Source organism: Loxodonta africana, chromosome 18 (assembly GCF_030014295.1).
Source record: "Loxodonta africana isolate mLoxAfr1 chromosome 18, mLoxAfr1.hap2, whole genome shotgun sequence".
Classification (NCBI taxonomy): Eukaryota; Metazoa; Chordata; class Mammalia; order Proboscidea; family Elephantidae; genus Loxodonta; species Loxodonta africana.
The window spans coordinates 28,875,545-28,900,164 of NC_087359.1; the positions used below are offsets into that span (position 1 = coordinate 28,875,545).

The 24,620-nt window shown below is 38.2% G+C and overlaps 1 protein-coding gene across 9 annotated transcripts in view; it reads right to left on the reverse strand.

The window, feature by feature from the left end:
• The window catches only part of TANC2 (tetratricopeptide repeat, ankyrin repeat and coiled-coil containing 2), a 375,358-nt gene that overhangs the window by 280,508 nt on the left and 70,230 nt on the right, over positions 1 to 24,620 (reverse strand). The window contains exon 1 of one of the 9 annotated variants that reach the window (XM_064270956.1): positions 7,037 to 7,161. The exons of the other annotated variants lie outside the window; for them this stretch is intronic. The gene's annotated coding sequence lies outside the window, so the exon portion shown is untranslated. Of the gene's footprint in view, positions 1 to 7,036; positions 7,162 to 24,620 lie in introns of those variants that run through there. 9 annotated transcript variants of the gene reach the window in all.

Consider the following 24,620-nt stretch of genomic DNA (forward strand, 5'->3'; position numbering starts at 1 on the left):
TTTGAATTTCATGTAATCTTCACATATCACAAAACAGTATTCTTTTAATTTTTTCAGTCATTTAGAAATGTAGAAACTATTCACTGATCATGAGTCATATAAAAGCTGGGGATGGGCTGGATGTGATCTACAGGAAGTAGTTTGCTGATGTTTATCTACAGACAGGGAGATCAGTTAGGTTAATTAGAGCAATCCCTGTGAAATGTAATGAGCTGAATTAAGGCAAGGAAAGTGAGGATGAGGGCAAGGCTTTGCAAATGAGATCTAGTTCACTCCAAGAGCCACTGAAAGTTTAATGGCAGCATGGGCTCAAGGACCATTTCCCTGGTTCTCTGAAGGTGATCGCAACACATTTTGGGGGAATAAAATGTAAGAATTTCCATTGAATTCTTGAAGAAATGGAAGACTCCACTGCTTAATTACATGTAGCCTCTCTCAATCCTCCCTGTGACCAAGCAAAGCATTTATAAGGTGGTTAAAATGCACAATGCATTATGGAAGACATTTTCCCCCTTAAGTAGTTTTACGGTTCTTAACAGAATCAAAGCTGCAATTTTAGGCTCATTAGTTCCATACACAGTGTTGCTGTTGTTGTTAGGTGACATCAAGTTGGTTCTGACTCACAGCAACCCCATGCACAACAGAACAAAACACTACCTAGTCCTGCACCATCCTCACAATCATTGCTATGTTTCAGCCCATTTTGGAGCCATCGTGTAAATCATCTCGTTGACAGTCTTCCCCTTTTTCACTGACCCTCTACTTTACCAAGCGTGATATCCTTCTCCAGGGGCTGGTCCCTCCTGATAACATGTCCAAAGTACATGGGACGAAATCTCGCTGTCCTCACTTCTAAGAAGCATTCTGGCTGTACTTCTTTCCAAGACGGATTTGTTCATTCTTCTGGCAGTCCATGGTACATTCAATATTCTTCGCCAACACCATAATTCAAAGGTGTCAATTCATCTTCAGTCTTCCTTACTCACTGTCCAGCTTTTGCATGTATGTGAGGTGATTGAAAATACCAGAGTCTGGGTCAGGGGCACCTTAGCCCTCGAGGTGACATCTTTGCTTCTTAACACTTTAATTAAAGAGGTCTTTTGCAGCAAATTTGCCCAGTGCAGTGCATCTTTTGATTTCTTGACTGCTGCTTCCATGGGTGTTGACTGTGGATCCAAGTAAAATGAAATCCTTGACTTCAATATTTTCTGTTTACCATATGTTGCTTATTGGTTCAGGTGTGAGGATTTTCATTTTCTTTATGTTAAGGTGTAATCCACACTTAAGGCTGTAGTCTTTGATCTTCATTAGTAAGTGCTTCAAGTTCACTTTCAGCAAACAAGGTTGTGTTATTCGCATATCGCAGCTTGTTAATAAAGTCTTCCTCCAATTCTGATGCCGCATTCTTCTTCATATAGTCCAGCTTACGTAAATATAATTTATATAAGTACAACTAAGGATATAATTTAGTCTTGATACTCTAGTACCTACCCTAAATAAAATATTGTTGAAACCCATAATACGTAAATTATGGAGTAATGCTATTCCCTATTTTCATAAAAAATTAATGTGTACAAGTTTGAATTTGATTCAAGTTTGAAACCAAAATTGGATTTTAAAATATTAAAATCCATTTATAAATAAAATTTTTGTAGATAATTATTTTTACATAAACATTGCATGAGGGTGAATAAGGAAATATTAGCAGCCCACCAAAGTTTTCTACTGGTGCCTCATTTTCTCCAAGTGTGGAATGAAAACCATGTGGCATGTCATAAAATAAAAATATAGGCAGAATAAAAGAATACAACAGTCCTCTGTAAATAACCTTATTCCTTTTACTGAATTGCTAATTATTTGTAAGTTTTCATGAATGAAGCACAATGGAACTAGTAATTACTAAGACACCTGAGACAGATATCACAAAACTGATGAATGTGATCTGAAACAATACATCTGTGAAAGAAATATAAACTTTTGTCTACTTTGTATTCTATTTTTAGATTTTAAGGTTACTAGGTATCTTAGGCTGGGTTCTCTAGAGAAGCAAAACCTATAAAGTATATAAACATATATATAGAGAGATTCATATCAAGGGAACAGTTCAGGCGATTGTAGAGGCTGGGATGTCCCAAGTGGATCAGGATAGCGGCCTCTCCCAATTCACGCAGCTGCAGAAGCTGATGGACCCAAGATCAGCAGGTCAGAGAGCAGGGTTCCTGCTTACAGGCTGTGAAGGTCAACGAATCCCAAGATTGGCAGGGAAGACCACAAGGTTTCTCTTGATTCATGTAGCTGCAGGGGCTGGCAAACCCAAGATCAGCAGGTCCAGAAGCACGAGTCTTGCTCACAGGCTGTGAAGATCCACAAATTCCAACATTGACAGGTAAGCTGCTAGCTCAAGTCCCAAGAACTGGAGGTCAGACAAGAGATAGCTAATGGATCCAGACCAAGCCAAGAGCCTTAGCAAGGTGAGCAGGAAGAAAGTAAGTGGCAGAGGGTGGAGAGATGAAGGCTGAGGGGGTGGTGAGCTGCCACAGGCCCTGCCCCTGCCAGTACCACTCAGCAGATTCCATTACTGGGGTGATCACTTATCAAAGTTCAACAGGGAAGTGATCACAACATTATACAACTGCCAAGACACTGAGAATCACGGCCCACCCAAGTTGACACACAATCTTAACCATCACACTAGGAAACATGTGGGTATATTTAGTCATGTGCATACAAACATACAGAAATACCATGAACTGTCAACAGAGAGAAGCAGTGTGGTGTACTGCATAAAAACAACGTGTGGCCATAAGGCCTGGTTTTTAGCTCCCTGCATGCCATTTTCAGCTGAGTTTCTCTGAGCCTCAGTTTTCTTAACTGTGTAATTATAATCAAAATAATATCTTCCTCTGAAGGTTGTTGTAAAGTTCTAATTAGCTAAAATATCTGACAGCTATTTGTAATCTCCAGATCTGTGATTTTTAACTGGGCGCAAACCTGTAACATTTGGGAATGTCTGGAGACATTTTTGGTTGTCACAACTGGGAGGGAGCTGCTAGCAACTAGTGGCTGCTGGCTAAATTTCCCACAACTCATGGGACAACAAAAAATTATCTGGCCCATATGTCAACAGTGTCAAAGTTGAGAAATCCTCCTCTAAATGTTCATAATTATCTTAATAAATGCACTTAAATTTTTTATTATGAAAAAATTTCAGATACACAGAAAACACTGAGAAACACGTAACACATAACCTGTGTAACAACTATCGACCTTTAAGCAATCTTAAGATTTTCCCACATTAGTATCAATTTGCTCTAAAAAACTATCACCAATTACATAGAGTTGATATCTTCTTTATACCATTCTCCAATACAATTTCCCTTCCCCATTCCCATCCAAAACTAACCCGTCCTAAATTAGTATATAACATCCCATCCATGTTTTTATATATCTATAGCACAAACATATATATATGTTTCCATAACTATTTACATTACATAAATGGAATATTACTACTCATATCATTCTGCAAATTGCTATTTTCACACAGTATATAGGTTTTGAAAATTATGGATACATGTAGTTCTAGATAACTCATTTTAACTCTAGAATGGTATTTCATTGAATAAATATACCACAATTTATCTTTTCTCTTATTGATGGATATTTATGTAGTTTCTAATTTTACAGTATTTCGAGGAAGCTTGCAATGAACTATTTCCTTTAGCACATGATTTTTTTCTTTGTATTTACTTTTCAGCAGTTTGATTAAGTGATGTCTGTGTAACGGTTTAAGTTTATTCAGTTTGTCTTCAAGTTCACTGGTTCTTTCCTCTGTCATCTCCATTCTGCCACTAAGCTCATCAGGAATGTTTTTTGTATCGGTTAATACATTTTTTAATTCTAATATTCCCATTTGGCTCTTCTTTGTAAGTCCTATTTCTTTACTGAGACTTTATTTTTCCATTCATTTCAAAAATGTTCACACAATTGCTTGTTGGAGCATTTTTATAATAGGTGCTTTAAAATCTTTGTCAGATAATTCAACATCTGAGTCATCTTGGCATTGCTGTCTATTGTCTTTTTCCTTGCAAGCTGAGACTTTTTTGTTGTTGTTGTTCTTTGTGTATCAATTCATTTTGGATTGTATTTGTACATTTTTAATATTTTAACTTATTAGACTCCAGGTCTTATTTAAATCCTGTGGAAAACGTCAGTTCCACTTTCCAAAGCCTTTGCAATGTTATCACCATCTGTCCTGCTTGTATGCCACCCAGTGGTCAGTCTGGGACTTGGACAGTAATATGTTAGGTCAGTTCTGAAAGTCTTTAGTATGCTGATTAGGATCAGATCCACAACTGCACAGGTCAGTTGCGAGTCCAGAAGTTTATTTAAAAAAAAAAAGGCAACAGGAGTTGGTCTCATCCTCTCATGACAACCGCTCTACCAATGAGAGGACGGTTCCCCTCCCTCAGAATTTTGGCTTCTGTGGGCTCTGGTTGCCACCACCACGACCTCAAATCAGAACTAGATGGATTCTACTGAAGTGTTCTCTCTTGCTGTATCCTGGCACCCATGCCTAGGTTTCGAGCTGCATTAAGCTCTATTCAGGAGATACTGGTGGAAAAAATGGTCCATTTTTTCCCCCAATATACCTGCTACTATTTAGTTTTCAGAGTCCCCTCAAATAGCTGTTCCATGCATTGTGTCCAGGCTTTATAGATGAGCATTCAGAGGGAGGGACAAAGTAGAATATGCTTCTTGTTGCTGTTGTTGTTAGGTGCTGTTGGGTCAGTTCCAACTCGTAGTGACCCCATAGACCAGAGAACAAAGCACTGCCCGATCCTGCGCCATCCTCACAATCGTTGCTATGCTTAAGCCCACCGTTGGAGCCACTGTGTCAACCCATCTCATTGAAGGTCTTCCTCTTTTCCGCTGACCCTGTACTTTACCAAGCATAATGTACTTCTCCAGGGACTGATCCCTCCTGATAACATGTCCAAAGTATGCAAGACGCAGTCTCGCCATCCTTGCTTCTAAGGAGCATTCTGGTTGTACTTCTTCCAAGAAAGATTTGCTAATTCTTGTGGCGGTCTATGGTATACTCAATATTCTTCACCAACACCACAATTCAAAGGCATCAATTCTTCGGTCATCCTTAATCACTGTCCAGTTGTCACATGCTTATGATGCAACTGAAAATACCATAGCTTGGGTCAGGCACACCTTAGTTTTCAAGGTGACATCTTTGCTTTTTAACACATTAAAGAGGTCCTTTGCAGAAAATTTCCCCGATGCAATGTGTCTTTTGATTTCTTGACTGCTGCTTCCATGGCTGTTGATTGTGGATACGAGTAAAACGAAATTCTTGACAACTTCAATCTTTTCTGTTTATCATGACGTGGCTTACTGGTCCAGTTGTGAGGATTTTTGTTTTCTTTATGTTGAGGTATAATCCATACTGAAGGCTGTGGTCTTTGATATTCATCAGTAAGTGCTCCAAATCTTCTTCACTTTCAGCAAGCAAGTTTGTGTCATCTGCATAACACAGGTTGTTAATGAGTTTTCCTTTAATCCTGATGCCCCATTCTTCTTCATACAGTCCAGCTTTTCATATTATTTGCTCAGCATACAGATTGAATAGGTATGGTGAAAGGATACAACCCTGACGCACACCTTTCCTGACTTTAAACCAATCAGTATCCCCTTGTTCTGTCTGAACAACTGCCTCTTGATCTATGTAAAGGCTCCTCACGAGCACAATTAAGTGTTCTGGAATTCCCATTCTTCACAATGTTATCCAAAATTTGTTATGATTCACACAGTCAAATGCCACTGCATCGTCAATAAAACACAGGTAAACATCCTTCTGGTATTCTCTGCTTTCAGCCAGGATCCATCTGGTATTAGCAATGATATCCCTGGTTCCACGTCCTCTTCTGAAACCGGCCTGAATTTCTGGCAGTTCCCTGTAGATACACTGCTGCAGCTACTTTTCAACGATCTTCAGCAAAATTTTGCTTGCAGGTGATATTAATGCTATAAGTTCGATAATTTCCACGTTCAGTTGGATCACCTTTCTTGGGAATAGGCGTAAATATGGATCTCTTCAGTCAGTTGGCCAGGTAGCTGTCTTTCAAATTTCTTGGCATAGACAGGTGAGCACTTCCAGTGCTGCATTTGTTTGTTTAAATATCTCAACTGATATTCCGTCAATTCCTGGAGCCTTGTTTTTCACCAATGCCTTCGTTGCAGCTTGGGCTTCTTCCTTCAGTACCATCAGTTCCTGATCATATGCTACCCCTTGAAATGGCTGAACATCAACCAATTCTTTTTGGTATAATGACTCTGTGTATTCCTTCCATCTTCTTTTGATGCTTCCTGAGTCATTAAATATTTTCCCCATAGAATCTCTCAATATTGCAACTCAACGCTTGAACATTTTCTTCAGCTCTTTCAGCTTGAGAAATGCAGAGCGTGTTCTTCCCTTTTGGTTTTCTATCTCCAGTTCTCTGCACATGTCATTATAATACTCTGTCTTCTCTAGCCGCCCTTTGAAATCTTCTGTTCAGTTCTTTTACTTCATCATTTTTTCCTTTTGCTTCAGCTGCTTGACATTCGAGACCAAGTTTCAGAGTCTCTTCTGACATCCATCTTGGTCTTTTCTTTCTTTCCTGTCTTTTCAATGACTTTTTTCTTTCTTCATGTATGATGTCCTTGATGTCATTCCACAACTTGTCTGGTCAGTTTGTTATAACGTGGGGGCTTGCATGTTGCTGTGACGCTGGAAGCTATGCCACCGGTATTCAGATACCAGCAGGGTCACCCATGGAGGACACGGTTTGGCTGAGCTTCCAGACTAAGACAGACTAGGAAGAAGAATCCAGCAGTCTACTTCTGAAAAGCATTAGCCAGTGAAAACCTTATGAATAGCCCCAGAACACTGTCTGATATAGTGCTGAAAGATGAGCCCCCCCCCAGATTGGAAGGCACTCCAAAGAAGACTGGGGAAAAGCTGCCTCCTAAAAGTAGAGCTGACCTTAATGCAGTGGATGGAGTCAAGCTTTCGGGACCTTCATTTGCTGAGGTGGCACAACTCAAAATGAGAAGAAACAGCTGCAAACATCCATTAATAATCGGAACCTGGAATGTACGAAGTATGAATCTAGGAAAATTGGAAATCATAAAAAATGAAATGGAACACATAACCATGGACATCCTAGGCATTAGGGAGCTGAAATGGACTGGTATTGGCCATTTTGAACTGGACAACCACACAGTCTACTATGCTGGGAATGACAACTTGAAGACGAATGGTGTTGCATCCATCGTCAAAAAGAACATTTCAAGATCTATCCTGAAGTACAATGCTGTCAGTGATAGGATAATATCCATATGCCTACAAGGAAGACCAGCTAATATGACTATTATCCAAATTTATGTACCAACCACTAAGGCCAAAAATGAAGAAACTAAGGATTTTTGTCAGCTTTTGCAGTCTGAAATTGATCGAATGTGCAATCAGCATGCACTGATAATTACTGGTGATTGGAATGTGAAAGTTGGAAATGAAGGATCACTAATTGGAAAATATGGCCTTGGTGACAGAAGCAATGCTAGAGATCTCATGATAGAATTTTGCAAGACCAACAACTTCTTCATGGCAAACACCTTTTTTCACCAACATAAATGGCGACTATACACATGGACCTTGCCAGAGGGAATACACAGGAATCAAATCGACTACATCTGTAGAAAGAGACGATAGAAAAGCTCAACATCATCAGTCAGAACACAGTCAGGGGTGACTGTGGAACAGACCATCAATTGCTCATATGCAAGTTCAAGCTGAAACTGAAGAAAATCAGTACAACCTTGAGTATATCCCACCTAAATTTAGAAGCCATCTCAAGAATAGATTTGATGCACTGAATAGAATGTGTTTACTTCATCTTAAAACCAAACAAAGCAGTTACCATCAAGTCAATTTCGACTCATGGTGACCCCAGGTTTGTCAGGGTAGAAAACCATAGGATTTTCAGATGCTGATTTTTTTCAGAAGTAAATGGCCAGGCCTTCCTTTCTTTCAAGGCACCTTTGGTTGGACTCAAACCTCCAAATTTTCAGTTAGCAGTTGAGCACGTTAACTGTTTGCACCACCCAGGGACTCTCACTCCATCTACCTGGCCTATACTCTAAGCACTAATCCTTTGTAACACAGCATGGTAAATATCTTTTCTTTTAACTTGGTTTTTAGTCTCTTTTGTCTTAGTAAAGTTTTTACTAAAATAAAGTCAAATCTTATGTTTTCCTTTATTATTTGTTATGAAGAAAACTTTCCCTATCCTGATGTATTTTGTATATTTTCTCCTAAAATATTTCAAGTTTTGCTATTCTCATTTTGGATATTAATCAATTTGATGCATATTTATATATATACAGTATGAGAATATATCTAACTTAAATTTCTGCCCTATGGATAAACAATTGGTTCTTGCTGGGTATATAACAACTACTGATTTTTCATGAGTTTCATTTACATAGTAGTCTTGCTGAACTCTCTTATTAGATCAAAGAGTTTTTTTTTTTTTAAATAACTTATTAAGCTTCAAGTGAACGTTTACAAATCCAATCAGTCTGTCACATATAAGTTTACATACATCTCACTCCCTACTCCCACATGCCCTCCCCCTCTTGAGTCAGCCCTTTCAGTCTCTCCTTTCTTGACAATTTAGCCGGCTTCCCTCTCTCTCTATCCTCCCATCCCCTCTCCAGACAAGAGTTGCCAACACAATCTCAAGTGTCCACCTGATATAATTAGCTCACTCTTCATCAGCGTCTCTCTCCCACCCGCTGACCAGTCCCTTTCATGTCTGATGAGTTGTCTTCGGGGATGGTTCCTGTCCTGTGCCAACAGAAGGTCTGGGGAGCATGGCCACCGGGATTCCTCAAGTCTCAGTCAGACCATTAAGTTTGGTCTTTTTATGAGAATTTGGGGTCTGTATCGCACTGATCTCCTGCTCCCTCAGGGGTCCTCTGCTGTGCTCCCTGTCAGGGCAGTCATCGATTGTGGCCGGGCACCAACTAGTTCTTCTGGTCTCAGGATGATGTAGGCCTCTGGTTCATGTGGCTCTTTCTGTCTCTTGGGCTCTTAGTTGTCGTGTGGCCTTGGTGTTCTTCATTTACCTTTGCTCCAGGTGGGTTGAGACCAATTGATGCATCTTAGATGGCCGCTTATTAGCATTTAAGACCCCAGACGCCACATTTCAAAGTGGGATGCAGAATGATTTCATAATAGAATTATTTTGCCAATTGACTTAGAAGTCCCCGCAAACCATGTTCCCCAGACCCCCACGCTTGCTCCGCTGACCTTTGAAGCATTCATTTTATCCTGGAAACTTCTTTGCTTTTGGTCCAGTCCAATTGAGCTGACCTTCCATGTATTGAGTGTTGTCTTTCCCTTCACCTAAAGCAGTTCTTATCTACTGATTAATCAATAAAAAAACTCTCTCCCACCTCGTAACCACAAAAGTATGTGTTCTTCTCAGGTTTACTATTTCTCAAGATCTTATAATAGTGGTCTTATACAATATTTGTCCTTTTGCCTCTGACTAATTTCGCTCAGCATAATGCCTTCCAGGTTCCTCCATGTTATGAAATGTTTCAGAGATTCGTCACTGTTCTTTATCGAAGCGTAGTATTCCATTGTGTGAATATACCACAATTTATTTACCCATTCATCCGTTGATGGACACCTTGGTTGCTTCCAACTTTTTGCTATTGTAAACAGAGATGCAATAAACATGGGTGTGCATATATCTGTTTGTATGAAGGCTCTTGTATCTCTAGGGTATATTCCCAGGAGTGGGATTTCTGGGTTGTATGGTAGTTCTATTTCTAACTGTTTAAGATAACGCCAGATAGATTTCCAAAGTGGTTGTACCATTTTACATTCCCACCAGCAGTGTATGAGAGTTCCAATCTCTCTGCAGCCTCTCCAACATTTATTATTTTGTGGTTTTTGGATTAATGCCAGCCTTGCTGGTGTGAGATGGAATCTCATCGTAGTTTTAATTTGCATTTCTCTAATGGCTAATGATCGAGAGCATTTTCTCATGTATCTGTTGGCTGCCTGAATATCTTCTTTAGTGAAATGTGTGTTCATATCCTTTGCCCACTTCTTGATTGGGTTGTTTGTCTTTTTGTGGTTGAGTTTTGACAGAATCATGTAGATTTTAGAGATCAGGCGCTGGTCGGAGATGTCATAGCTGAAAATTCTTTCCCAATCTGTAGGTGGTCTTTTCACTCTTTTGGAGGAGTCTTTAGATGAGCATAGGTGTTTGATTTTTAGGAGCTCCCAGTTATCGGGTTTCTCTTCATCATTTTTGGTAATGTTTTGTATTCTGTTTATACCTTGTATTAGGGCTCCTAGGGTTGTCCCAATTTTTTCTTCCATGATCTTTATCGTTTTAGTCTTTATGTTTAGGTCTTTGATCCACTTGGAGTTAGTTTTTGTGCTTGGTGTGAGGTATGGGTCCTGTTTCATTTTTTTGCAAATGGATATCCAGTTATGCCAGCACCATTTGTTAAAAAGGCTATCTTTTCCCCAATTAATTGACACTGGTCCTTTGTCAAATATCAGCTGCTCATACATGGATGGATCTATGTCTGGGTTCTCAATTCTGTTCCATTGGTCTATGTGCCTGTTGTTGTTCCAGTACCAGGCTGTTTTGACTACTGTGGCTGTATAACAGGTTCTGAAGTCAGGTAAAGTGAGGCCTCCCACTTTCTTCTTCTTTTTCAGTAATGCTTTGCTTATCCGGGGCTTTTTTCCCTTCCATATGAAATTGGTGATTTGTTTCTCTATCCCCTTAAAATATGACATTGGAATTTGGATCGGAAGTGCGTTAAATGTATAGATGGCTTTTGGTAGAATAGACATTTTTACTATGTTAAGTCTTCCTATCCATGAGCAAGGTATGTTTTTCCACTTAAGTATGTCCTTTTGAATTTCTTGTAGTAGAGCTTTGTAGTTTTCTTTGTATAGGTCTTTTACATCCTTGGTAAGATTTATTCCTAAGTATCTTATCTTCTTGGGGGCTACTGTGAATGGTATTGATTTGGTTATTTCCTCTTCGGTGTTCTTTTTGTTGATGTAGAGGAATCCAAGTGATTTTTGTATGTTTATTTTATAACCTGAGACTCTGCCAAACTCTTCTATTAGTTTCAGTAGTTTTCTGGAGGATTCCTTAGGGTTTTCTGTGTATATAATCATGTCATCTGCAAATAGTGATAACTTTACTTCTTCCTTGCCAATCCGGATACCTTTTATTTCTTTGTCTAGCCTAATTGCCCTGGCTAGGACTTCTAGCACGATGTTGAATAAGAGCGGTGATAAAGGGCATCCTTGTGTGGTTCCTGTTCTCAAGTGAAATGCTTTCAGGTTCTCTCCATTTAGAGTGATATTGGCTGTTGGCTTTGCATAGATGCCCTTTATTATGTTGAGGAATTTTCCTTCAATTCCTATTTTGGTAAGAGTTTTTATCATAAATGGGTGTTGGACTTTGTCAAATGCCTTTTCTGCATCAATTGATAAGATCATGTGGTTTTTGTCTTTTGTTTTATTTATGTGATGGATTACATTAATGGTTTTTCTGATATTAAACCAGCCTTGCATACCTGGTATAAATCCCACTTGATCAGGGTGAATTATTTTTTTGATGTGTTGTTGGATTCTACTGGCTAGAATTTTGTTGAGGATTTTTGCATCAATGTTCATGAGGGATATAGGTCTATAATTTTCTTTTTTTGTAATGTCTTTACCTGGTTTTGGTATCAGGGAGATGGTGGCTTCATAGAATGAGTTGGGTAGTATTCCCTCATTTTCTATGCTTTGAAATACCTTTAGTAGTAGTGGTGTTAACTCTTCTCTGAAAGTTTGGTGGAACTCTGCAGTGAAGCCGTCCGGGCCAGGGCTTTTTTTTGTTGGGAGTTTTTTGATTACCGTTTCAATCTCTTTTTTTGTTATGGGTCTATTTAGTTGTTCTACTTCTGAATGTGTTAGTTTAGGTAGGTAGTGTTTTTCCAGGAATTCATCCATTTCTTCTAGGTTTTCAAATTTGTTAGAGTACAATTTTTCATAATAATCTGAAATGATTCTTTTAATTTCATTTGGTTCTGTTGTGATGTGGTCCTTCTCGTTTCTTATTCGGGTTATTTGTTTCTTTCCTGTATTTCTTTAGTCAGTCTAGCCAATGGTTTATCAATTTTGTTAATTTTTTCGAAGAACCAGCTTTTGGCTTTGTTAATTCTTTCCATTGTTTTTCTGTTCTCTAATTCATTTAGTTCAGCTCTAATTTTTATTATTTGTTTTCTTCTGGTGCCTGATGGATTCTTTTGTTGCTCACTTTCTATTTGTTCAAGTTGTAGGGACAGTTCTCTGATTTTGGCTCTTTCTTCTTTTTGTATGTATGCATTTATCGATATAAATTGGCCTCTGAGCACTGCTTTTGCTGTGTCCCAGAGGTTTTGATAGGAAGTATTTTCATTCTCGTTGCATTCTATGAATTTCCTTATTCCCTCCTTGATGTCTTCTATAACCCAGTCTTTTTTCAGAAGGGTATTGTTTATTTTCCAAGTATTTGATTTCTTTTCCCTAGTTTTTCTGTTATTGATCTCTAGTTTTATTGCCTTGTGGTCTGAGAAGATGCTTTGCAATATTTTGATGTTTTGGACTCTGCAAAGGTTTGTTTTATGACCTAATATGTGGTCTATTCTAGAGAATGTTCCATGTGCACTAGAAAAAAAAGTATATTTTGCAGCAGTTGGGGGGAGAGTTCTGTATAAGTCAATGAGGTCAAGTTGGTTGATTGTTGTAATTAGATCTTCCGTGTCTCTACTGAGCTTCTTACTGGATGTCCTGTCCTTCTCCAAAAGTGGTGTGTTGAAGTCTCCTACTATAATTGTGGAGGTGTCTATCTCACTTTTCAATTCTGTTAAAATTTGATTTATGTATCTTGCAGCCCTGTCATTGGGTGCATAAATATTTAATATGGTTATGTCTTCCTGATCAATTGTCCCTTTTATCATTATATAGTGTCCTTCTTTATCCTTTGTGGTGGATTTAAGTCTAAAGTCTATTTTGTCAGAAATTAATATTGCTACTCCTCTTCTTTTTTGCTTATTCTTTGCTTGATATACTTTTTTCCATCCTCTGAGTTTTAGTTTGTTTGTGTCTCTAAGTCTAAGTTGTGTCTGTTGTAGGCAGCATAGAGATGGATCGTGTTTCTTTATCCAGTCTGTGACTCTCCGTCTCTTTATTGGTGTATTTAGTCCATTTACATTCAGGGTAATTATAGATAAATAAGTTTTTAGTGCTGTCATTTTGATGCCTTTTTATGTGTGTTGTTGACAATTTCATTTTTCCGCATACTTTTTTGTGCTGAGGCGTTTTTCTTAGTAAATTGTGATATCCTCATTTTCATAGTGTTTGACTTTATGTTAGTTGAGTCGTTAAGTTTTTCTTGGCTTTTATCTTGAGTTATAGAGTTGTTATACCTTTTTGTGGTTACCTTATTATTTACCCCTATTTTTCTAAGTAAAAACCTAACTTGTATTGTTCTATATCGCCTTATATCACTCTCCATATGGCAGTTCAATGCCTCCTGTATTTAGTCCCTCTTTTTGATCATTGTGATCTTTTACCTATTGACTTCCATGATTCCCTGTTATGTGTATTTTTTTTTTTTTTATTTAATCTTAATTTGTTTTTGTGATTTCCCTATTTGAGTTGATATCAGGACGTTCTGTTTTGTGACCTTGTGTTGTGCTGATATCTGATATTATTGGTTCTCTGACCAAACAATATCCTTTAGTATTTCTTGTAGCTTTGGTTTGGTTTTTGCAAATTCTCTAAACTTGTGTTTGTCTGTAAATATCTTAATTTCGCCTTCATATTTCAGAGAGAGTTTTGCTGGATATATGATCCTTGGCTGGCAGTTTTTCTCCTTCAGTGCTCTGTATACGTCGTCCCATTCCCTTCTTGCCTGCATGGTTTCTGCTGAGTAGTCTGAACTTATTCTTATTGATTCTCACTTGAAGGAAACCTTTCTTTTCTCCCTGGCTGCTTTTAAAATTTTCTGTTTATCTTTGGTTTTGGTGAGTTTGATGATAATATGTCTTGGTGTTTTTCTTTTTGGATCAATCTTAAATGGGGTTCGATGAGCGTCTTAGATAGATATCCTTTCGTCTTTCATGATGTCAGGCAAGTTTTCTGTCAGGAGTTCTTCAACTATTTTCTCTGTGTTTTCTGTCCCCCCTCCCTGTTCTGGGACTCCAATCATCCGCAGGTTATCCTTCTTGATTGAGTCCCACATAATTCTTAGGGTTTCTTCATTTTTTTTAATTCTTTTATCTGATTTTTTTTCAGCTATGTTGGTATTGATTCCCTGGTCCTCCAGATGTCCCACTCTGCATTCTAATTGCTCGAGTCTGCTCCTCTGACTTCCTATTGGGTTGTCTAATTCTGTAATTTTATTGTTAATCTTTTGGACTTCTACATGTTGTCTCTCTATGGATTCTTGCAACTTATTAATTTTTCCACTATGTTCTTGAATAATGTTTTTGAGTTCTTCAACAGTTTTATCAGTGTGTTCCTTGGCTTTTTCTGCAGTTAGCCTAATTTCATTTGTGATATCTTTAAGCATTCTGTAAATTAGTTTTTTATATTCTGTATCTGATAATTCCAGGATTGTATCTTCATTTGGGAAAGATTCTGATTCTTTTGTTTGGGGGGTTGGAGAAGCTGTCATGGTCTGCTTCTTTAAGTGGTTTGATATGGATTGTTGTCTCCGAGCCATCACTGGGAAACTAGTTTTTCCAGAAAATCCGCTAAAAAAAAAAATGCAGTCAGACGCATATCAGAGTTCTCCCTCTGGCTCAGGCTATTTGGATGTTAATGTAGCCGCCTGGGGAGGGTGGGGGAGGGAACAGAGAGATAGGAGAGTAGCACCTCAGAATATAGCCAGAGTTGCTTGTCTTGCTTGGAATGACTATTATATCTGAGATTCCCGCGGGCGCGTCGCCTATGTGTGCTGGCTGTGTGGAGATTGCCCCCGGGGGGTCTGGCCCGCTGGAGTCACGGTCAGATCCTCCGCTTCCAGCCCCACGCCCAACGTCAAGGCTCCCCTACTGGGACGGTGCACTCTCGACTCCAAAATCAGTTGCTGCCTCCCGGGGACTTCTCCTCCCTCCAGCCGCGTGGCCGTGCCCCCCCCCCCACGAACCAGGTGGGCCCCCTCCCAGGGTTAGTTCAGATGGGTGCAGCAGCTCCCCGTGCTTGTGCCGTGACCGAGTGTCCCGGCTGGGACGCTGTTCTCCCTGCTCCAATACCAGTCGCTGCCTCCCAGGGACTTCTCCTACCGGCTGCGTCCCACGCCGCCCACGCGACCCGGCTGGGCCCCTTCCCGGGGTTAGTTCAGGGGGGTGGAGCAGCTCTCCGTGTTTATGCCGTACCTGCGTCCAGTCCAAATCCCGGCAAGACGGTTCCCCGGCTGGGATGCTGCTCTTCCTGCTCCAAGATCAGTCACTGCCTCCCGGGGACTTCTCCTACCGGCTGCGTCCCACGCCGCCCGCGGAACCGGCTGGTCTCCCTCCCAGGGTTAGTTCAGGGGGGTGGAGCAGCTCTCTGTGCTTGTGCCGTACCTGACTGGTACGCTGGCTGCAGGCTCTGGAAACAATCGCTGCTTCCCCGTATTAGTTCGTTCTCCGTCTCTAAATCTGTGTTTGTTGTTCAGGGTTCGTAGATTGTTATGTATGTGATCGATTCACTTGTTTTTCCGTGTCTTTGTTGTAAGAGGGATCCGAGGTAGCGTCTTCCTAGTCTGCCATCTTCTCAAAGAGTTTTTTTAAATAAAATTTTATCTCTTTTCTGGTATCTTTTCTTATCTTTTAGTTCAATCCTGAATAGTAGGAAAGATAACTATATCCTTTTCTTGCTCCTAAGCTCAACTATAACATCTAACTATAATGTCTGACGTATTTGTCAAACAATGAAATGCTGCTTAAATTTCTAGTTTGTGAAATATTTTTAAAATCACAAGTTACTATTGATTTTTCTTTCTAATATTAGTTTAGTTATCTTCTTTTTTTAATAACTTTTATTTTGAAGTACTTTGATTTACAAAAAAATTACAAAGATATGGGTATACTGAGAGTACCCACACACCCTTCACTTTGCTTCTCCTAATGTTAACATCTTACATACCCATTAGTCAAAACTAAGAAATTAACATTGTGATTGGTACATTTTAATCATTTCTTCCTGCATATACTGGGATGAGAAAGTATTTTTCCCTTTAATCTGTTAATGTGGTGAATTACATTAATACATTTTTTATACTGAACCATTCTAGGAATGGCCCTATTTGTCATGTGAAGCTACGTGATTCCCAGATGAATGACTATATCTGTGTGTGTATGTGTATATACACACACATAAATGCACTAACTGGTCACCTTCTCAGGTTGACAGGGAATCAGTTCATTAGTTTGAAAACTTTAGAAATAAAAAGAAAGAAACATTTATCCTGCATTTACTAGATAAACTGTAGCCAAAGAGCATACAAGAGAAGGGATCTCCTTATAAAATTATTCCAGCTAATATATGAGCAGGAACCTTGGTGGCACAGTGGTTAAAAGCACTCAGCTGCTAACTGAAAGGTCAGCAGTTTAAACCCACCAGCCCCTTCTCAGGAGAAAGATGTGGCAGTCTGCTTCCGTAAAGATTTAAAGCCTTGGAAATTGCATGGGCAGTTCTACTTTGCCGTACTGGGTTGTTAGGCGTCAGAGCTGACTCGATTGTAGTGGGTTTTGTTTTTTTTTTTAAATATGAGTGTAAAAATGGCGTCACAGGGGTGTCTGACCTCTTCTAACGTAACAAGAGGGAAGGAGAATAAAGATCAACAGCCCAAGGCTAATTCCTATGAGGCGGAGGTCAGACACGCCTCCCTTCTCCACCATCTTTACCAGTTCTGACATCAACTGTCCCTCTCACAGCACTCTCTGCTCTCTGCTGAGTTCAATAATTCATTGCAATGGCCACAAAGAACTCGCTGACAATACTCACAATTATGGGGATTTTATTAGGGAAGTAACAGGTTACAATTCAGGTTCAGGAACGCTCAGGATACAGTTCTTCCATCGAGACAACCTCTTTTCAGTTGTGACCACTGACACACATCTCCCTGGCCCTCAGCCTCTGCCCAGCTCAGGCAAGTGTTACAAAGCTCTTTTAACTCTGCCAGTAAGTGCCCCACCACCTCCTCTCAGTCTCTCCTGCCATTGTTTCTCTGCCACTGCTTCTCACAGTCTTCAGTGTTACAACTCTCTCTCTCTCTGTCTCCTGATTCCAGGGGCCTCTCAGGGCTAGGATCCCAAGTCCAAAGGATCCGTTCTGCTCTTGGCCCTTCTTTCTTTGTGGTGGTGAAATTCTTTCTCTCTCGCCTCTGGGATGGCTGGAATGGCAAAAACGACCATTCCTCATGTTAAGGCACCATATACCTTATTAGCATGGTCCCACCCAATCATTTGGTAGGAGTTGCAAGACCATGATGAGAAAAGCCACACGAAAGTGGTCCACTGTGCCACAATGAGAAAAAAATAAAGAATATCACTATTTTACAACTCAATGAATTAACAGATCTATAAGGATTGAGCATCATGGCTAATAACACCACAATGAAAATCAGACATTACATGCCAGCCTCGTAACAACTGAACACAACTATAGTTTTGCCAAAGGTTTCAAACCTAAGTCTAATCAAACCCCTGAATCCAGCTGTCAATTTGCAAGAAAAACAAAAGACCACAGGAAATACTGAACTGTTCCTGAGTACACACTCAACAAATTTCAGGCTGTGGGAAATTATACAGATCAAATGATCCAGGTCTTTCAACATTATGATAAACTGGAAAAGAAAGCAATAGATGGGAAACCTATGTATCTGTGCTATCCAATAGCCACTAATTACATGTGGCTATTGAAATTTAAATTTAATAAAATTTAAAACTCAGTTGCTCAATCACACTAGCCACATTTCAATTATTCAACAGCCACATGTGGCTAGTGGTTGCTGTGTTGGACAGCACAGAAACAGATCATTTTCATCACTATAGAAAATTCTATTAGACAATGCTGCTATACATGAAAGATACTTTTTTTTTTTAATGGTGTCCAGCAACATACACTTGGGTGCTAAGACAAAAGAATCACTAGAAAGTGGCTGCCATAAAAGTCAGTATAGCGATTACTTTTAGAGGGAGGGAGGGCGAAGACTGTGATTAGGATGGGGCACATGGAGGGGCTTTTTGGAATGGTCTGAAAATCTCTTATTTCTTGAACTGAATGATGGTTATAAGGGTATATGCCTTATAATAATTCACTAAGTTATAACATTTGTTACAATTAAAAGTTTAAAACATATTATATACCTATATTACCTACTGCCATAGAGTCCATCCCGACTGGAGTAAAACTTATTAGATTCTAAAAATAAAATTTATAAAGTCTTGAGTAACTGAATTATACACTACTTATGAGAGTATAAAAAACCACTTCGGAAAAAGTAATAATATATATACTCTGTGACAGAAATGTGTACGTATGTTCATCAAAAGACATGTACAAGAATGTTCTTAAAAGCACTCATTACTGTATAAATACAGTTGTAAAACAAAACAAAAAACTGGAAACATGAGTCCACCAACAGTAAAATGAATCAGTAAGTTGTTTTGTCATACTATGCAATATTTTACACAGACAAGAATGAACTACAACTATATGTACCAACACAGATCTCATAAAGCTTATGTTGAGCAAAAGAAGCTAGACAGAAACTGAGTATATACTGTATAATTAATTACATTCATATAAAATTTAAAAATAGGCTAAACTAATCTATGGTGTTAGAAGTTAGGATGGTGGCTACTCTTAAAGCAGGGGGTGGGGAGTGCTAGTAACTAGAAGGGAGAGTGAAGGGTTTCTGGGCTTTTGGTCATGTTCTGAGACATTTTTGTTTTGCCATTAACCTGGATGTTATTTTGTGAAAATTCATTGATCTGTATGCTCATGATATATGTACTTCTCTGTATCTCTTATATACTTCCATTGAAGGTTTATACTAAAAAGAGAAAAACATTATAAAGTCCTAAATTATTTTAGAATAAAGATTCATTGTATCAAAATAGAAGATTATCAGAAATCTGTAGCATTACATTAAGTATCAGGATATGTAAATATAGTCCTAGTCAATTTTTTTCCTAGTGAATGTTTAACTTTTTTTTATGCAAGTACCTTTCTCCTTTACTTGGGAATTAGTTACAATAAGCGATACTTTATACGCACGCACGTCATAAAATCTCATTTTCATTTTTCTGACTTTACTACACGGATAAAGTAATTACATATATGCACCACATTCTCCATCTTACCATCAAAACATGCCCTTGAAGTATGTAAGTGATATGAATTAAACAAAGGCACTTCCCCTTACCAGCACAGTCTTCCTAAACAACAAAAGGCGAAAAATAAATTAAAAACAGAGCTTAAAATAAAATTGAAGTCGTACAACCTACAGAATGCCAGGCTAGCAATAAAACAACCCACAAGAAATGGTTAAAGAAATAGTCTTGAGTCACCAAGCCAATGATATTAAGACAAAAATATCACTGATTCTGACACCATCATCATCTAAAATGTTTTAATTGCCTGAATTTTAAAAATTAAATCAGGAATATGTTACAGTAAACTTGAACAACACACTCATCTGAAACTGAAACATTAACCATGTCTTACCCCAATGCAAACTCATTATAAGAGCTGAGATTAACTCTCAGGTAAAAGTAAACAGTTAACGATTTAAAAAAATAATACACTCACCACTGCCCCAAGATGGTGTAGAAAAAATTGCCAACCTCTTTAAAAGTAATTGTGGTATGCTTATAGAAATGATGAATGCATTAGCCAAAGTAGCAAGACTGCAATGACATATACTACTTCAAATGTTTTGCTTTGCTTAACAGACAATTCCTTCAGTCAGATAAGACCTCCCACACATGATACTTACATCTACATTTATGGACAAAACAGAAGGCCTTCAGTTGTCAAGCAAGCCAAGCTATTTGCATAAGACTGATTACCTCACCCTGAAGTGTAGAAGGTAGAACAGAGCTGCGTCTGTGAAGTTACAATTTACTCATCAAATCTGAGTTAAAGACTTCAAATACATTGTGAAATTCACAAGATGAAAACTCACTGATATGACAGGTACAGAAATAAAAAAGACCTGACCCCTCAACTCAAGTGTTAGCTTTTAAAATCAGAGCTTAGGTTTCCAGGATTTTGAGATAATCACCAAAGAACATTTGTTTTTATCAACATACTGAATTAAATCCAGCAATATCCTACAAGTAATATAAAAAAAAAGTACAGCTTCAAAACTGAGAAACGTTAATACAGATTTCGTATTCCAGTTATTCCAAAAGTAAAAATGTCAAAAGAAGAATTTACCTCATAGGGTAGACAGCTTTCAACTCAAGTGTATTCAAGCCCTAAAACAGTCCTAGTAAAGAAAGAGTAACTATATGATATGAATATTCAGTATTTGGTGACTTCCTGTGAAGAAATTAAGTTAGAGAAAGTCTTAATAATAAAGTGGCTAAACAATTCCAAGTTAAAATAAAATTTTTGGTGATACTTAAAATGAGTATTCTCTTCAATCTATGATCAGAATACTACAGTTGAAAAAAAAACTATGTAAGTGACCTTGAAATTGGTAGTCAAGGCCATTTTTAGTGTTCTCAGCTAAATAATGTGCTAGAATAAATACCAGATTAGATTTTCTGAATTAAAATTCTGAAGGAGGTTGTCTTCAATACTTCTTTACAAACTTAAATATATGACCATAATACAAAGGAGGGGTAGTAAAATCACAAGTCATAGAATACATACAGATTAAAGTTTTACTGTTCAGGTATGACTCTAGTCTCTACCTTCAATGATTTTATACACTTAATAACAACAATGGAAGACATGAGGTAGAAGGTATTATGGACTGAATTCTATGCTCCAAAAATATGTGTTGAAATACTATACCTGTGGATGTAATAGGGCTTTCTTTGTTAAGTTAATGAGGCCATATCATGTAGGGTGTGTCTTAAATCTAATCATTTCTGAGTTATAAAAAGAGCAGCAGAGACACAGAAACAAGCAAGCACAAACTGGGGAAGATAGATGCCACATGAATATCACCAAGTAACCAAGGAACACTGGGAAACAAAGATCCTCCTAGAGACAGCCTTCGCCTACAGCCAGTGCCCTGAATTCAGACTTCTAGCCTCCTAAACCGTGAAAATAAATTTCTGTTCTTTAAAGCCACCCAGTTCTGGTGTTTCTGTTACAGCAGCATTAGGAAACTCAGACAAAGGCTATGAATGAAATTTGAAGAAAATGCAAAAGAAAGGACCAGGAACATAAACTAAAGGTTTATTTATTTGCCAAGGGCCACTTATGAAGAGGTACACATGCATAAAATGTTCCCTGTCTACGTAAGCATTCTGATAACCAGAAGAAATTAAGAAGAGCTCAACTGTTTGGGGAAGGAACAAGAAAAGGAACAAACATTTGTTTTCTGCTGGGTAACTGTCCTAGTATGCACTTTACAATATTATCTTACATAACATTAATAATAATTCTATGAAACAAGTGTTATCCTCATTTTAAACTTAAGATTGAGATTCTGAGAAGTAATACTGGTAGTGTCAATCCTAAAATGAAAACTGCCTGGCTTCAAAAGTCTGTTCTTTTCAAGACTCTCTATTGGTCTCTACTACAACAAACAAATCAGTAAAGGTGGGGTGGGGGTCAGGTGGGCAAGACTGTTATGTTACGAACACAGTGAAGGAAGAAGGCATGGACAGAAGCAGGCTACTGCAAAAATCCAAAAGATGGATAGAGGCTAGAACTAAGCAGGCAGTGGAGGTGGTAAGAAGAGGTCAGATTCTCCATATATTCTGACAGTACAGCTACATCAATTTGCTGTCAGAAGAATAAGAGAAAGAAGTCAAGGGCAATTTCACTATTTTTGGCCCAAAGAACAGATTCGTGATTTCATGAGATGGAAAAGACTGACAGAACAGGTTTGGGGATGAGACGAGTAACTGGAACTCAGTTTTGGACATACCAAGTTTGAGATGCCTATTAGGCATATAAGCAGAAATGGTTATACATATTTCAGTACCTAAATCAGATTTAAACTATGAGACTGTATGAGATCCCCAAGAAAGGGAGCATCAATAAGAGAGAAATAAAGAAAAAGAGGTCAGAAGACTGTCTTGATGATGAGTCTAAAAGGGGCTGCAGGCATGAGGAGGAGCCAGCAGAGAGTAAGTAGCAGACAGAGAATGGAAACAAAACCAGAAGAGTATAGAAGAGAGGAACTGATCAAATGTCGATTGGTCAAGTAATATGAAGACTAAGATTTGGCCAATGAATTTAGCTAACATAGATAATTTAGCCTGGTTTCTGTGGAGTGATGGGGGTTAAACCTGATAAGATTAAGTTGAAGAGAGATTATAAAGAGTTTCTGGAAAAGGTCTTGCTTCTCTTTCCTTAGACATGGAAGAAGATTCATGGAGTCCCTGAATATGCTGGCTACCATCTTGTAAACAACAACAGCGAATAAACCATAGGATGAACTCAACACTGTGAAAGGTAATGTGGACAGATGGAAGATGAGAAATTCCTTGTTGAAATCACTGAATTACTAAACAAAATGATTCTATCTCTGGACTGCAGCTATATTATTTAGTAAATCCTCTTCATCATATAAGCCAAGTGTCAGCAAACTGCAACTCGTGGGGCAAATCTGACCTACCACCTGTTTTTGGATGACCAATGAACTAAGAATAGTTTTTACATTTTAAATAATCTTTAAAAATTAAATGAAGAATATTTCGTTACATGTGAAAATTACATTTACTTGATATTTCAGAGTCCATAAATTAAGTTTTATTAGAACACAGTCATGCTCACTCATTTACATACAGTATATGGCTGCTTTTGTGCTACACAGCAGAGCTTAAGAGTTGTGACAAAGCCCAACATACTTACTATCTGGCTCTTTACAGAAGAAGTTTGCTAACCCCTGGTATTAGAAATTCTACATAAAATTTTCCGTTACTTGCAATCATACAACCACAGAATCCCAAATAATACAGTCCCTTTTATTCCGGCAGCACCAAACTGCTTGATAATATTCAAAGGTAAAATGCATTAAAAGGCCCCTATCAGTTATTAATGTTGTTTCCTCTACCTACAGTGCAGCCCTCCACTTGACTATATAATAAAATTGTATTCAACAGGTATTAACAGCGCTTGGTGTCTAGCAAAGCTGAGTGGGACTAAATCTTTGAACTATTACTATTTATGTGGCCTAAAGAAATTAAATTCTCCAAGCCTCAGTTCCCTTATCTCCTATAGTAATACCCTATGGGGTTGTTGTAGCAAAGTGCATAAAACACAGCATGACATCTGGTGCAAAGTAAACACTGATTAAATGATAACTGGAATATTTATCATCGTCACGATCAACAACAACATCCATTCACCTAAAGATGGCTTAAATGTTCTTTCCTATTTTTTCTATAAAGACTTTCTGTGTGCTTACCAGGAAGAATTGTTTCCTCTTTCATGTTTCCATGTTTCCATAACACATCATATATACCTGTACTGCTGCACTGTGTAGTAGTTAACTATTTATGTGACTATCTCTGGATTGTTAGATGCTCCAAGTCTATCTTTGGAAGTCTTTTCACCTTGGGATTTTCAGTGTCAACATGGAGTCTGGTACAGTGTGAGTATTCTTAAACACTTGTTGAATTATATTGTTAAGGGCCAGCTCTACAGTTAATATGCTCAGATAATCAAATTCAAGAAAAAACTGTAAATATTATTGATATGGCCTGAGATATAGTTTAAGGAGTCCGCTGTCTTCCTTTTCTAATCCAAACTGATAACTATAAAAAAGTGAGCAGCATAATTCCAAAGCCCAGTGCTTCACCCTCCACACCAATCTCAATCACCTTTATTTACCTATAGGAATTTTCACAGGTAAGCCCAGACCCACCTAAAACTGAGTTTGTTCTGTAGAAAACATCTAGTTCTTCCTCTAAAGAAAAACGGAAGCATCCTACACCCAATAAAATAAACTGATTAACATAATATCATCAGCACCACAGCTAACACTCTTAAAAAATATACTATATTTTCAAAACTTGCCTGGATATAAAGGTGGCAAAATCACAGGTTTTCATAGATCTACATACTCTAAATCTATAAAAGAAAGATAACATCCCCATATGAATTATTAATCTGCACTCTCCTTAACATCCACAAAATCCCAGAAAAAGGTTGATTTGTATGTAGGTCAAGAAAAGTTCTGCTAAACACAGAATGTTTTGATTCTCATGATGTAGCTATGCATCAATGATGATGACTAATACAGGGAAAGCAAAATAAATGCCAACTGTAAATGGAGCAATCACCAGTAATCGTGTAAGTATTTTAA